Consider the following 13,659-nt stretch of genomic DNA (forward strand, 5'->3'; position numbering starts at 1 on the left):
AATGTCTCAACAGGAATCGAGACTCATCAGACCAGGCAACATTCTTCCAGTCTTCAATTGTCCAATTTTGGTGAGCTTGTGCAAATTGTAGCCTCTTTTTTTCCTATTTGTAGTGCAGATGAGTGGTACCCGGTGGGGTCTTCTGCTGTTGTAGCCCATCCGCCTCAAGGTTGTGCGTATTGTGGCTTCACAAATGCTGTGCTGCATACCGCGGTTGTAACGAGTGGTTATTTCAGTCAAAGTAGCTGTTCTATCAGCTTGAATCAGTCGGCCCATTCTCCTCTGACTTTTAGCATCAACAAGGCATTTTCGCCCACAGGACTGCCGCATACTGGATGTTTTTCCCTTTTCACACCATTCTTTGTAAACCCTAGAAATGGTTGTGCGTGAAAATCCCAGTAACTGAGCAGATTGTGAAATACTCAGACCGGCCCGTCTGGCACCAACAACCATGCCACACTCAAAATTGCTTAAATCACCTTTCTTTCCCATTCTGACATTCAGTTTGGAGTTCAGGAGATTGTCTTGACCAGGACCACACCCCTAAATGCATTGAAGCAATTGCCATGTGATTGGTTGATTAGATAATTGCATTAATGAGAAATTGAACAGGTGTTCCTAATAATCCTTTAGGTGAGTGTATGTGTATGGTCTATGACTATCTACATTTGCATACATACATATTTACCATGAATTAACCCTACAGCCCTCTCTCTTCAAGCAGAGCAACTGTGCAGACCAGAGAGGGAAAGTTTAGTCCTGAAGCATTACGTAATGGGACCATATTTGTTTAAAACATTTTTGTAAACATGACTTAAAACAAAGTCAGGACAAGGTGAAAACTCCACACAAAAGCACAGTACATGGCCTAGTGGCCAACGTTAGTATTTATAGTTTTTGCTAACTTGGATTTTTTTAACACAATGGAACCTCCATATGACATTGACAGTGGTGCATTGTGGGTAGTTCTGAAGATGCAATGAACGGGCTGGCTCTACCTGAGCTTGGCAACAGACATTTTACAGTCAGCTACGAACAGTTTGTGATAATCCACCTAATTCTGTCCCAATCCCAAATAAAACTGTAAACCCTTCACTTGCACTTGAGATCACAGATTATTTGATTTGTAGTAGTAATATGGTGAATTCGAAGTGCAAGGAAGGAACTGTTGCCAGATTACTTAAAACTGCTAAAACCTCTCTGATCTCCAGTGTATGGCATTCAGGGATTTAGGACATGATTTAGGATAGGACCTGTAACTGAATGGTATGAGTATCTTGAGAATAAGCATCACCAGGGCCGGTTCTAAGTACATAAGCGGACACATGGAGGAATTATGGCACATGGAGATTAAAATTATGAATCTTGATAAAAACTAAGAATGTTGCCAGAATGTTGAGATGTTTAGATAACTGTCTTTAAATGTTAATGATTTTGTTTTTGACGAGACCTGCTTTCAAACACATTGTGTTTAAAAAAGAATAGCCAACTATATATAGATTCTTTATTGAAATGTTATTGAAATTCACAAATGTAGGAATAATTAATTAATGGTTGAAAAGGTTGAAAAACATTGCAAGGAGATGAACTGCACAGCACACTGAAAGGTTGAGTTACTGGTAGGTAACAGGAAAAGGGCACCAGGAAACCCCTTATTGTTGAGAGAAGCACAATGGCAGAGTGTGGTTTTCTGTGTCGTTAGATTAAAAAACACACACACTCAAACCTCTCTTTTTCTAATGGGGAAAAGGTAGCATGTTAGGCCATAAATCATAGATTGTATCACCATAAACATTGTACCACACAGCCTTTGTCTGCTTGAATTCATAGATAGTGTGATTTCACAAGTTTTTCGAAACCCCGTCAAACACATTTTGCTTCAGGGGCCATTCAGCTTTCAACAGGGTCACGAGGGCAGCACCGAAAATGTGATACATTTCCTTGCCATCAATTTCCTTAAAGTAAGCCTCTGTCCATTGTTATTACTTATATGTAAGATCCCTGACAGTTGAGCACTGATGAAATGTAAGTCAGTTTATGATTTTCTACTGTTTCAGATACCTTTTATTCATCTTTAAGGGGGATGGAGGAGTGACAGTATTTGGGTGTTTCTGCAACTATGGTAAATTTTTGACTTTCCCAAATGAAAAAAAATCTACCTCTATGATTTTTTATTTTAACAATCAGTGTCTGTAATACATATAAACAGGTACATTAAATTCCATATAGTTGTTAAGATTTTAAACTGGAACATATTTTCTATGGTTTTCATCACTTTACCGCAACTGTCAGGTCCTGGCTAGGAGGATGCCCCTAGCCATCTCTGTGGTGGTCTGGGGGCCATAGTCAGGCCCTGACAGAAGATTTGCCTCTAGCCTTCTCTGAGCAGTTGCTTTTAGTTTTCCCAATTAGAGGCAGCTGTACATCGTTGCCTCTAATTGGGGACGCTATATTAATTGACTTTGTTCAACACCACTGTGTGAGTCAGTGTTTAAACCTTTTCTTATGGTTGTACTGCGCCTTTGTTTTGTTGTTTTTGCAAGCCTAACTTAAAAGGTAATGTCTTGCTACCACTCAGGTCTGTGTCCTGCTTCCTTGACCGTGACAGAATGATCCACCACACAGGGACGCAGCAGAGATGGACGTTAGGGGAACTCCTTAATTGGCCAGATAGCGTCACCGAGGAGGAGAACCCCTACCATCCCCTGCTGGAGGACTGGCCAGCCCAGGAGCAACCTTGGCGATGACGATGGCGACTTGCCGTGAGTCAGTCCCAAATGTTTTTTTTTTTTTTTTTGGGGGGGGGTGGCTATGGGGTCCTGTGAAGACCCCACGGTCTGGTTGCCACCACTGGAGGGGTGAGACACTGAGCCCCTGCCACCGCTCTTGTGAGGCTCACAGAGGAGCCCTTGCAGCCCGGGGGTCAGGGGCACCCAGATACTAGAGTGGAGGAGGAAGGCGAGACGCTTCGGCCTTCAACATGGGGGGGGGTGAGTGACCTCCAGAGGGGTTCAATGATAAACCTCCAGGGGATATGGTGGAGGGCGTGGCTGGTCATGAGGTTCCCTGGAGGGGCCGGACGACGAGCCAGCGCCTCCGGAGTGGCGGTCTGACGAGCCTCTGTCATCACCTTCCTCCCTCTGCTCCTGTGGCGACTACAGCTTCCCTGGCACCTCCTGCTCCCCTGGCAACACGTCTTGCTGCAGAGGCAGAGCCTCCACCTGCCACAGTGCCACATCCTGCTCCTGGGGCGAAGATCTTTGCCTCTATTTGGGGACCCTACAGTATATTAGTTTACAGTTAATCCACTGTGTGGATCACTGTTTATGCCTTTTGTGCGTTTTGTTATGGTTGTACCTCTCCTCAGAGATAGTAAAGGTATTACACTAAAGGCTGGGTCAAACTGATTTTCCTGTTTAAAAAAAATTACGGACTAAAGTTTATGTGCCACAAACATGTATACTAATACTTTAACACAAACCCATAACACTAACAGCATCTCACCACAACATTACATTTGTGCACTAAGTCCCACTATTTCTCATTTCAGACTGATGCGTAAACTCACTGCAACTCTGAGGCTTTTGGTATATGTACAGGTAACCAATTAAAATGAGAGCAGAGTTCCTTCCACACTGAGTCAATAACCATCATGTGCATAGGTATCACTGGTTTTGGTTCCGATAAAACCTATTGATCCCAACACAGTGCATTGGTTGGACCAAAGCACAACTCTGTATCTTGAATAATGCCTGGGTAAGGGTGATTGTTGTACAGAATGACACACCATTTACCGATCAGCTCCTCGTTGACATCAGAAATTGGTCATCAATGAGGATTTGGAGGGTTCCAGAAACATTCTCCTTTGTTGTAAAATGGACTGTGAACTTCTCTGTCCCACCATATTTGGACTTTTTCGCTCTCCTCCGCTTTGTGTTGCCATTGATGTCACCACGTCAGATTTTTGGCTTCTGTGCTTTGAATTTCAGGTGTAGATTCTTAAGAGAACTGGAGAGTAGGCGCTTCTGCATTTTCAGAAGCTTTCCAGCAATTTTGTCCCACTTACTTGTAGTGGCCCTGCTGTTATCATCTCTTTGAAGAAAATGTGCCACTGTTATTTCATCGCTGTTGGTGATCACATTTGATTGTTGTTTCCTGTGATAATCCAGGAAGTTTGACCTGTTTCGGTTTGCTCTCATCAATTCTTGTGAAAACCCGAACTCTTAATGTGCATATTTTCAGACACTACATTTTATGATCTTTCCTGCAATCACTTTTGAAAGGATCTGCCTCTCTTTGGGGTTGGTCAGGGACTTGCAACTGTATTTCAGCTCTGCCGTAACAGCATTATGGAACAGAAAAACCCTTCCAATTTGGCATTGGGATGTATGACTCTGGTGGCAGGTTTTGGCATGAAGCCTGAAATAAGGGGTCCTGTATTTTTCGACTGAGGCCAATGACTTCTTCAGTTTGGACATTGCATCCGGTTCTTTGTACATCTTCGACACTTTTTTATGCCCCCCCTTCTGAGCAACTACCAAATTAGTTGAGTCACCAGCAGGTCCTTGGGGAGTAACAGGTAAGTCAGAAGCAGCTTCATTCACAGGTAAGGCCTCTGGGGATAGTAGGTGGTGTGTTTGTAGCAAACTGATTTGAGGCCTACAGTATTTTGTGTTTTGTTTCTTTTATTGTTCCTCCACTGTCTTCTTTTTAGATTTGTCTCTCTTTTCGTCAGTTGAGAGACTCTCTTTATCTACCCATTCTCCTTTGTTTTATTGTAACACTCTTTTTCCATCCAGAGATACGCTTAATATCTTTCCGGGTCTTTTCTCATTTCCTCCCTGCATTTCTGTGATCTTATTGTAGATTGGTTTTTTCATCTAAAATAACTAGGCTTGCAAAAACGACGTTTATGATTAGTTTACAACAGATTTAATATTTTCAATACAATATATAACTGACCTTGAATTTGTCTCTACACCAAAAGCTGCAGCGGTAAAGACGTTGCGGAAATGAAATGTTTGTTAAATGGCAGATAGAAAGGTGTGCTACGTTAGCTTTGATTCTTAGCATCTAATATATGTGACTTCAACAGTAATGTTTATTCATTTTTAAAATGTAGTTGTGGTAAGGGCACAATAAATACTTCAAAAGAAAAGATGACTATCTTTACCTCGTTTTTCTTGATCTTGAGGGTCAACTAGTGTGGGCGGTCCACGCTTTCATGTGCTCAATTGCTAAATTCTAGACTTTGTCTTTGAAAACAAGAGAAGGAACCAGGCAAGCCTAGTTCTGCCGGGCCGCCAATAGAAGGGATGAATGTTGTTGGCCAAGCTGGATTCGATCAGGGATACTACGTGACAGACTGCGGGTGTGGGTGCACATGATACATGTGTAGAGATATGGTGTCTGTTTACTTGCATTGTCAAACCAATTAGTGGAAACCCCACAGTTCCCTACATTAGTTAACATCCAAACCAACAACAGGTATTATTGTATAAGGATCGCTACACTACATCCAATACGTAAAATTAGAAAGAAATTACTGTAGATGTTTTGCTAATATACAGTACCTATAATGAAAACAATGACTCGAATCAATCCATGGCTGTTTCGTTTCTTTAGAAAACAAATAGACTGTTGAATAGCTAACCACTACACCATGTGAACTACACTATGTAAATCGAAAACGAGAATATGTTTGTCGCCAGTGCAGTTCGTCCATCGCAATATAACGCTTAATTCTAGTTTATCCTGAACAAATCCTAAGGCCTAATTTGTTTGGGACGGCTATAATAACTACAATGTAAATTGAAGAATAATGTAAATAATTATTAAAAATATTATCATTGTTGAAATATTATTGTAATTTCAATCCTATATAAAACTGTAAAAATGCATTAACTAATTATTTGCCACAAATATGTCAGCATTCAAATCTGTGTAAAAGTGCTCTTCAATGTGTGTAGATTCTGTTCTTACCATAAGAACAAATCTCAAATAAGAAAACATTGGTGAATGTCAGAATCTTCATGGGTTTTAAGAAGGAATTCCCCCTAACGAAAAAGCACTATAGGATTCCTATAGGATTAATATAAAAGAGTATTATACAAAATCCTATAGTATTCTTGAAGTATAAATTCAGACATACTATAAAATAACTATAGTGATCTCATAATAATACGATATAAATAACTATAGTAACTTTATAATTATCCAATAAGAATACTATTGGATAAATACAAAAATATCACATGAAAAATTATTTAAAATTCTATAGTATTCAAATGGTAAATTCAGACATACTGCAGAATAACTATATCTATAACTATCTTATAAGGAATTCTATAAAAGGTTCTTATAGTGATGCTATTGTAGTAATTTACTTTTGACATGTTCAGTGTACATTAAGAAGTTGACTGACACCTGGGCATCATGTTTCTAACTTTTTCACTCAGTTAGAAATCAAAAGGTTAGACTGCAGCCTTCTAGTGTTATGTTTGAGTTGCTGTTTTAAACCTAGCAAAATGTTTGACCTCTTCAAAAGTTTGGACTCATTATTGTGCTTTGATCTAATGACTTTCAAGACATCCTGTTCCTCCATCTGGTTTTGCCTCCTTAGAAAGGATGTGGACAAACATTTTCTTTTTTAACAAATTAGCTTTGAGTACAGAATAGCCTCCATTCTAACCTCAAAATAATATATAATGACAACTGACTAAACAGAATTGGCTCAAACTAAAAGACTGAAGTCAGGTTACACACACACTATTGTATATTAAACTTTGGGCCATTCACTATTAGTTCTGGTATATTGTAAAGGAGAAGACTAATCTTTTATAATCCTACATTTTAGTGTACAGTATTTTCAGTAAACAAAGCAACTTACTACAAATGGCAGACACTTTCGTTGGGCAAAGCTGTTTCTTTGCCTCCTGGTCCCGGAAGGCATTTGAATGTTTTCCAGTCAAGGACGAGACAGCCATTACCTCTCTCGTAAACAGAGCTGTCATGAGTTCCGAAATACATTTAGAGGGTTCTTTGCTCAGTCGATAAACAATTTTTTATTGTAGTTTAACACCCTCTGCCAAATCCACCTGTTAAAAACCATGAAACAATAACTTAAAACAAAATAAAACAAAAGCAAATTAAATATGATTGTGGCCATTATAAGTTATGTTCAAAATCTTCTTTGTATACAGAACAGTGCAAAAGTGTCAACCAGGTGTGAAAAATTATGTAAAGTAAGAATGCTTTCAAAAGTAGACGTAGAAGTTTATAGTTCTCAATTAACAACATGCAAATTGAGTGAACAGAAGGAAAATCCAAATCAAATCAATATTTGGTGTGACCACACTTTTATCTTCAAAACAGCATAAATTCTTCTAGGTACGCTTGCACAAAGTCAGGGATGTTGTAGGGATATTATCAGGTTTATGATTAAATAGCCAAACAGGTGTGATCAAAACAGAGGGGTGTACTACGAAGGGAGATCAACCTACTCAGATATTACTCGGGGTTATCAAGGAAAGTCAGGGTTGACAAACTCTGATTGCCTAAAGTGGTGTTAGATGGTACTATGACGGTGATTAAATGTTTGTTAGTTGACTCTGTGTTAACTTAACAATTTGTTCTGGATATAGCATAGGCCCAGCCTATCCAAATAAAAAATAGAACACATATTTTTTGCAAATTACTTGCAATCGCATATAAAGCATATTTGATCTATAGAATGCTTAAATGGCCAGGGAACACAACACATGCTTCAAGCAGTTTAGTGAAAGCAAGTACCACCTTGCGAACTGCACGGCATAGCCTACAGTATTCATAGCCTACAGTATTCATAGCCTACAGTATTCATAGCCTACAGTATTCATAGCCTACAGAATTCATTGCCTACAGAATGTTCAGCATCACCGATGGGATACATGAAATGTCCGCTGGCAAAATATCACAAAGCAAGGCACACTTGTCTGTTCAACAGTGACGGCATTACTCCAGCGAGTGGTAATAGATACGTATGGTCCTCAAAGCAAAGATATGGAATTCCCTCAAATGAGAATCGATATTTTTTATTAGGAAACATCATCGGGATGGTATGCAAAATGCGTGTATGTTGGCAGGTTTAAATAAAACGTTTCAAGCCATCCTACCAAGTCTTCTTGTGTTGTGATGGCTATGCCAGGGAGGTCAGCATCTATTGGGGGGTTGGAGAATGGGTCTCGATCCACCAGCAATATCTGGAACACACAATATGTTAGTGTGAGAGAGTGAATACAGATTAATTCAACCACCTCCTACCAACTTCTAATTATCCTATATCTATTCCTCTTATTGTCATCATCAAGTAACGACATGCTATTATCAAATACACACCCACCATTAGAAACTGTGTTTCCTCTCTTATCGTGAGATTGGAGGACGGGTCTTGATGCAGTCATGTCTAAGAACACACAATATGACGGACTGTTAGAGTGAATTCTAGGGATGTGACTAATGGACGATTTGGCTAAAACTTTGTGTGGGCAGAGGGATCATGAGGCTTTTGTTTACATTCCAGTCCAATTTCTGTCTACAACAGATAGTAATTCTGTGGATTGTATTACAACTCCTTCCCACTCTCTATTTATCTTATTCTGATCTTCAAAAACAAAATATGCTAACACTAAATACACATACCCTTTGAAATATTGTGTCTTTGTCTCTCTCCCTTTAGGTACTTGACTTCTTGAAGCAAACTTGGCAACTCTAAAAATGTACAGAATAATGTAGTATCATTACATTTGCAGGCAATTGTAGAGGTTTTTCATAAAATCATGTTATTTCACATTGACCTGATTAAGAGTAGACAGAACAGAATAACACCAAGTCAATTCAACTTCAGGGATATCAATCTGTCCAGTTTGTAAGCATAAGCGATTGTGAATAAATGTCACCTGTTTCGGTGCAAATGAAAGTGACAACAGGTTCACTGGAGAGGCATGAGCAAGACAATATTCAAAAAGGGAATGGTTTTGCAGGTGGTGGCAACAGACAATTGCTCACTCCTTATCCTTCCTGACTGATTCTTCTCTAGTTTTGCATTTTGCTAGTGTCCTTTTCACTACTGGTAGCAGGAAAAGCATACCTTCAATCATGGATGGTGAGTGTCTGAGTGCAGCATTTTCTCTTTTGAGCTCTTTAACTTCAGTTAGCTCTGGTTAGCTGCATCTACAGTTCCTGCTTTGATGCTGGAAGGTCATACTCACTCTCCGTGTCACTTGGTGATCTGGCCTGCAAGAACAAACATTCTTAGTACAACTTACAAATAAAGACATGAAAAGGAGACATATTGAAAGATCCACCAATAGACACAATTTGTGCTCATTTTCAGTCTCAATAATTAAATATTTTTTAATCATTACTGATTATTACATTACATAGGTGAGACAGGGTTACCAGCACCTTTAATGCGTCATCAACTAAATAAAACTGCTGCTACAAAGGGTTAGAAACTTGTCTGATGTCTTTTTTCATACTTGGCTCTCTTCTTTTTTTGTGAGACACTCTGGATTAATAACATGCACTCAGAAATTTTACAGGTTTTGTTCAAAGTAAGAATAAATGTGTTATAAATCAGCATACTTTCTCAATAGTTTGAATTATGTTTCTAAACTTTTAACATTAACATTCTCTTGTTAGCTATAATTATCTGGCTAGCTAGCTAACTGACCATCCAGAGCCATGACATAGGCGCGTGCTCGGCCGATTAACAATGTATTCTTTCCCATTGTCACACATCCCATCAAAATCTTGAATGTCATCAACTGGAGAAATTTCGGGTTTTACTTACTCAAAACAATCCAAAAGTGCGTACATGTTGTTTCATTCCCATGATATCAGTCTTGACCATACTACAACCAAACGTCGAATACAACGGTTGTTTCTTCACTCGCGCCTTTTTATTTTTGATTGCGTGCATGCGCACCATTAGGTACGTCATGCTGGCGCCTTTTATCGGTTGCTGCAGAATGTTGTTTCATTGCTAGCTGGTCGTGTCATAGTTGAGATGACATGGCTAGCTGTGTGTTGTAACTTTAATTAACTTGCTTACCGAAGCAATTACTCCAGTCCGAGTGATAAGGGGACCATATAAAAAGTGGATGCGAAATGAAAACTCAAAATTACCATCGAGAGACCAGGTCAAGCAGGAATACGGTCATGTTGTTATTTAGTCTAGCTAGCTAGTTTTAGATAGCTGGGAGCTGTCTACATAGCTGACTAAGATTTTTTTATTGTTGCAGCTGCAAACATATAATTTGATAGCTACATGCTCGGAGTGTTCCATTAAGCTTAGCTTTGTCATGCTGTTAATACTGCCGTTTCTAAACATTATTGTAGTTATATCTAATTGTTTTTTTCTCTCACCATGATGGTGTACTTACAGTGTCAGCATCTATGTAGCACTGTCAAACACCAATCAGCTGAATGTGTTTCAGGCACACGCGCACACACGCACACGCGCACACACAGTGTCTTAGCCTCACTTGTGCAAAGTCATTGCCATGTAATCTAGCTACTATTTTAGTGAGATAATATCCTTTGTTGGTTTTCTCTGGTTATTTAATGCTTAGGACCCCCTGACAATCCCAAATCAACATGGCTTTGATGATTTAGTCGTAGATGATGCTGCTGACATGGTGTCATGTGCAAATGCTATACACACATAATGTGGACACACAGATACTTTGTTTCTTAGCTTCACCCCTGAAGTCATTGTCATGTAACTGTAATCTAGCTACTAGTTTAGTTAGATAATATCTTTAGTTGTTTTTCTCTGGTTATTTAATGCTTAAGACCCCCTGACAAACCCAAATCAACATAGCTTAGATGATTCAGACCTCGATGATGCTGCTGACATGGTGTCATGTGCAAATGCTAAACACACATATTGTGGACACACAGATACTTTGTTTCTTAGCTTCACCCCTGAAGTCATTGTACTTTATTCCATCTAAAATTTTAGTTAGCTAATATGTTGTGTTGGTTTTGTCCTTTTATATATTCCTTAGGACCCCATGGCAAACCCTAATCAACATGGCTCTGATGATTTAGACCTTGATGATGCCCCTGGAATGGTAAATGTCAGATGTACAAACGCCTGCACACACCCCTCCCACTTCTTCGCAATCTTTTGTACCTTTTCAGATTTTTTATACATTTAAATTTGTCTTAAACACATATATACACTCACCTAAAGGATTATTAGGAACACCTGTTCAATTTCTCATTAAGGCAATTATCTAATCAACCAATCACATGGCAGTTGCTTCAATGCATTTAGGGGTGTGGTCCTGGTCAAGACAATCTCCTGAACTACTAACTGAATGTCAGAATGGGAAAGAAAGGTGATTTTAGCAATTTTGAGCTTGGCATGGTTGTTGGTGCCAGACGGACCGGTCTGAGTATTTCACAATCTGCTCAGTTACTGGGATTTTCACGCACAACCATTTCTAGGGTTTACAAAGAATGGTGTGAAAAGGGAAAAACATCCAGTATGCGGCAGTCCTGTGGGTGAAAATGCCTTGTTGATGCTAAAGGTCAGAGGAGAATGGGCCGACTGATTCAAGCTGAAAGAAGAGCAACTTTGACTGAAATAACCACTCGTTACAACCGAGGTATGCAGCAAAGCATTTGTGAAGCCACAACACGCACAAACTTGAGGCGGATGGGCTACAACAGCAGACGACCCCACCGGGTACCACTCATCTCCACTACAAATAGGAAAAAAAGAGGCTACAATTTGCACGAGCTCACCAAAATTGGACAGTTGAAGACTGGAAGAATGTTGCCTGGTCTGATGAGTCTCTATTCCTGTTGAGACATTCAGATGGTAGAGTCAGAATTTGGCGCAAACAGAATGAGAACATGGATCCATCATGCCTTGTTACCACTGTGCAGGCTGGTGGTGGTGGTGTAATGATGTGGGGGATGTTTTCTTGGCACACTTTAGGCCACTTAGTGCCAATTGGGCATCGTTTAAATGCCACAGCCTACCTGAGCATTGTTTCTGACCATGTCCATCCCTTTATGACCACTATGTACCCATCCTCTGATGGCTACTTCCAGCAGGATAATGCACCATGTCACAAAGCTCGAATCGTTTCAAATTGGTTTCTTGAACATGACAATGAGTTCACTGTACTGAAATGGCCCCCACAGTCACCAGATCCCAACCCAATAGAGCATCTTTGGGATGTGGTGGAACGGGAGCTTCGTGCCCTGGATGTGCATCCCACAAATCTCCATCAACTGCAAGATGCTATCCTATCAATATGGGCCAACATTTCTAAAGAATGCTTTCAGCACCTTGTTGAATCAATGCCACGTAGAAATAAGGCAGTTCTGAATGCGAAAGGGGGTCAAACACAGTATTAGTAAGGTGTTCCAAATAATCCTTTAGGTGAGTGTGTGTATATATATATATATATATATATATATATATATACATGTGTTTAAGACAGTATATTTTGCCTAGCTCAATTTGCTTGTCCCTAACTTGGTTCCTACATCTAAGTATCTCTTCAGCATTTATTTTGGTAATCCAGCCCTGACAGCCATTTCTCAATTATTTTGTGTTGAATGCCAAAATTACCTAGGAAAGCAACCCAAAGACTAACATTTCTCACACTGTGGAACACACTTTAGCAGAGAAATTTTTTTTTTTCTTCTTGTCAATAACTTTGAGGGACCTTCTGAAAGATACATTGGAGAACCACAGAATAGATTTTTTGAGTAAGTCAGTGAAGGAAGGCGTGTATGATATTGAGGATGTCATTGATGGCAAGATGTACCAGACATTACTAAAAGTGAAGATGCTATCTGCCGATGATCTAGCGTTAACCTGGAACTGTGATGGAGTACCAATTTTCACCTCCTCGAATTACTCAATTTGGCCCCTTCAGTTTACCATAAATGAACTGCCATAGGAAAGAAATTGTGATGGTTGCAGCACTTTGGTTTAGCCCAAAACCCATTACTTTGGAGCGATAACAGTGGGATTCTGAAGAGGACAAAGATGGACCTCAGATGCAATTGCCAGGCCAATCCTATGTCACGGTAAGCAATTGAGTGGTGAATATGGTTGTGACTGGTACTTGAACCCTGGTAATGTTGGCCCTAAAGGCAGAGGATATGTAAGATGCTATCCGTACAATCATCAACTGCTAGTTGAAAGGTCACACAATCAGTTCAAGGATAAAGCATTTCATGCTGCTTGCTCTGATAATCCGCAAAATGTTGTAAAGGGGTTGCCATTACTGTTTTTGCTTCCTTTGTTCCACATTGTCTTTGGTTTTGTGCCTGACTACATGCACTCTGTTCTACTCGGCATAACTCGACAACTTCTGTCTCTTTGGTTGGACACGTAATTTTTTGAAACCATGGTATATAGGTCGAAAAATTGGAGAACTGGACTCTAGACTGCTAAATCTCAAGCCACCAAAGGAAATCACAAGAGTGCCACGATCACTGCATATGAGAAAGTTTTGGGTAGCATCAGAGTTTCGTGCATTTCTTCTGTTTTATTCAGTTAGTGTTCTACCAGGCATCCTTCCGGCTCCATTTCTCCTTACTTTCAGCATGCATATTTTGCTTCAAGGATCTATTCCACAATATGAC

The sequence above is a fragment of the Esox lucius genome, chromosome 11 (genome assembly GCF_011004845.1).
Source record: "Esox lucius isolate fEsoLuc1 chromosome 11, fEsoLuc1.pri, whole genome shotgun sequence".
NCBI lineage: Eukaryota > Metazoa > Chordata > Actinopteri > Esociformes > Esocidae > Esox > Esox lucius.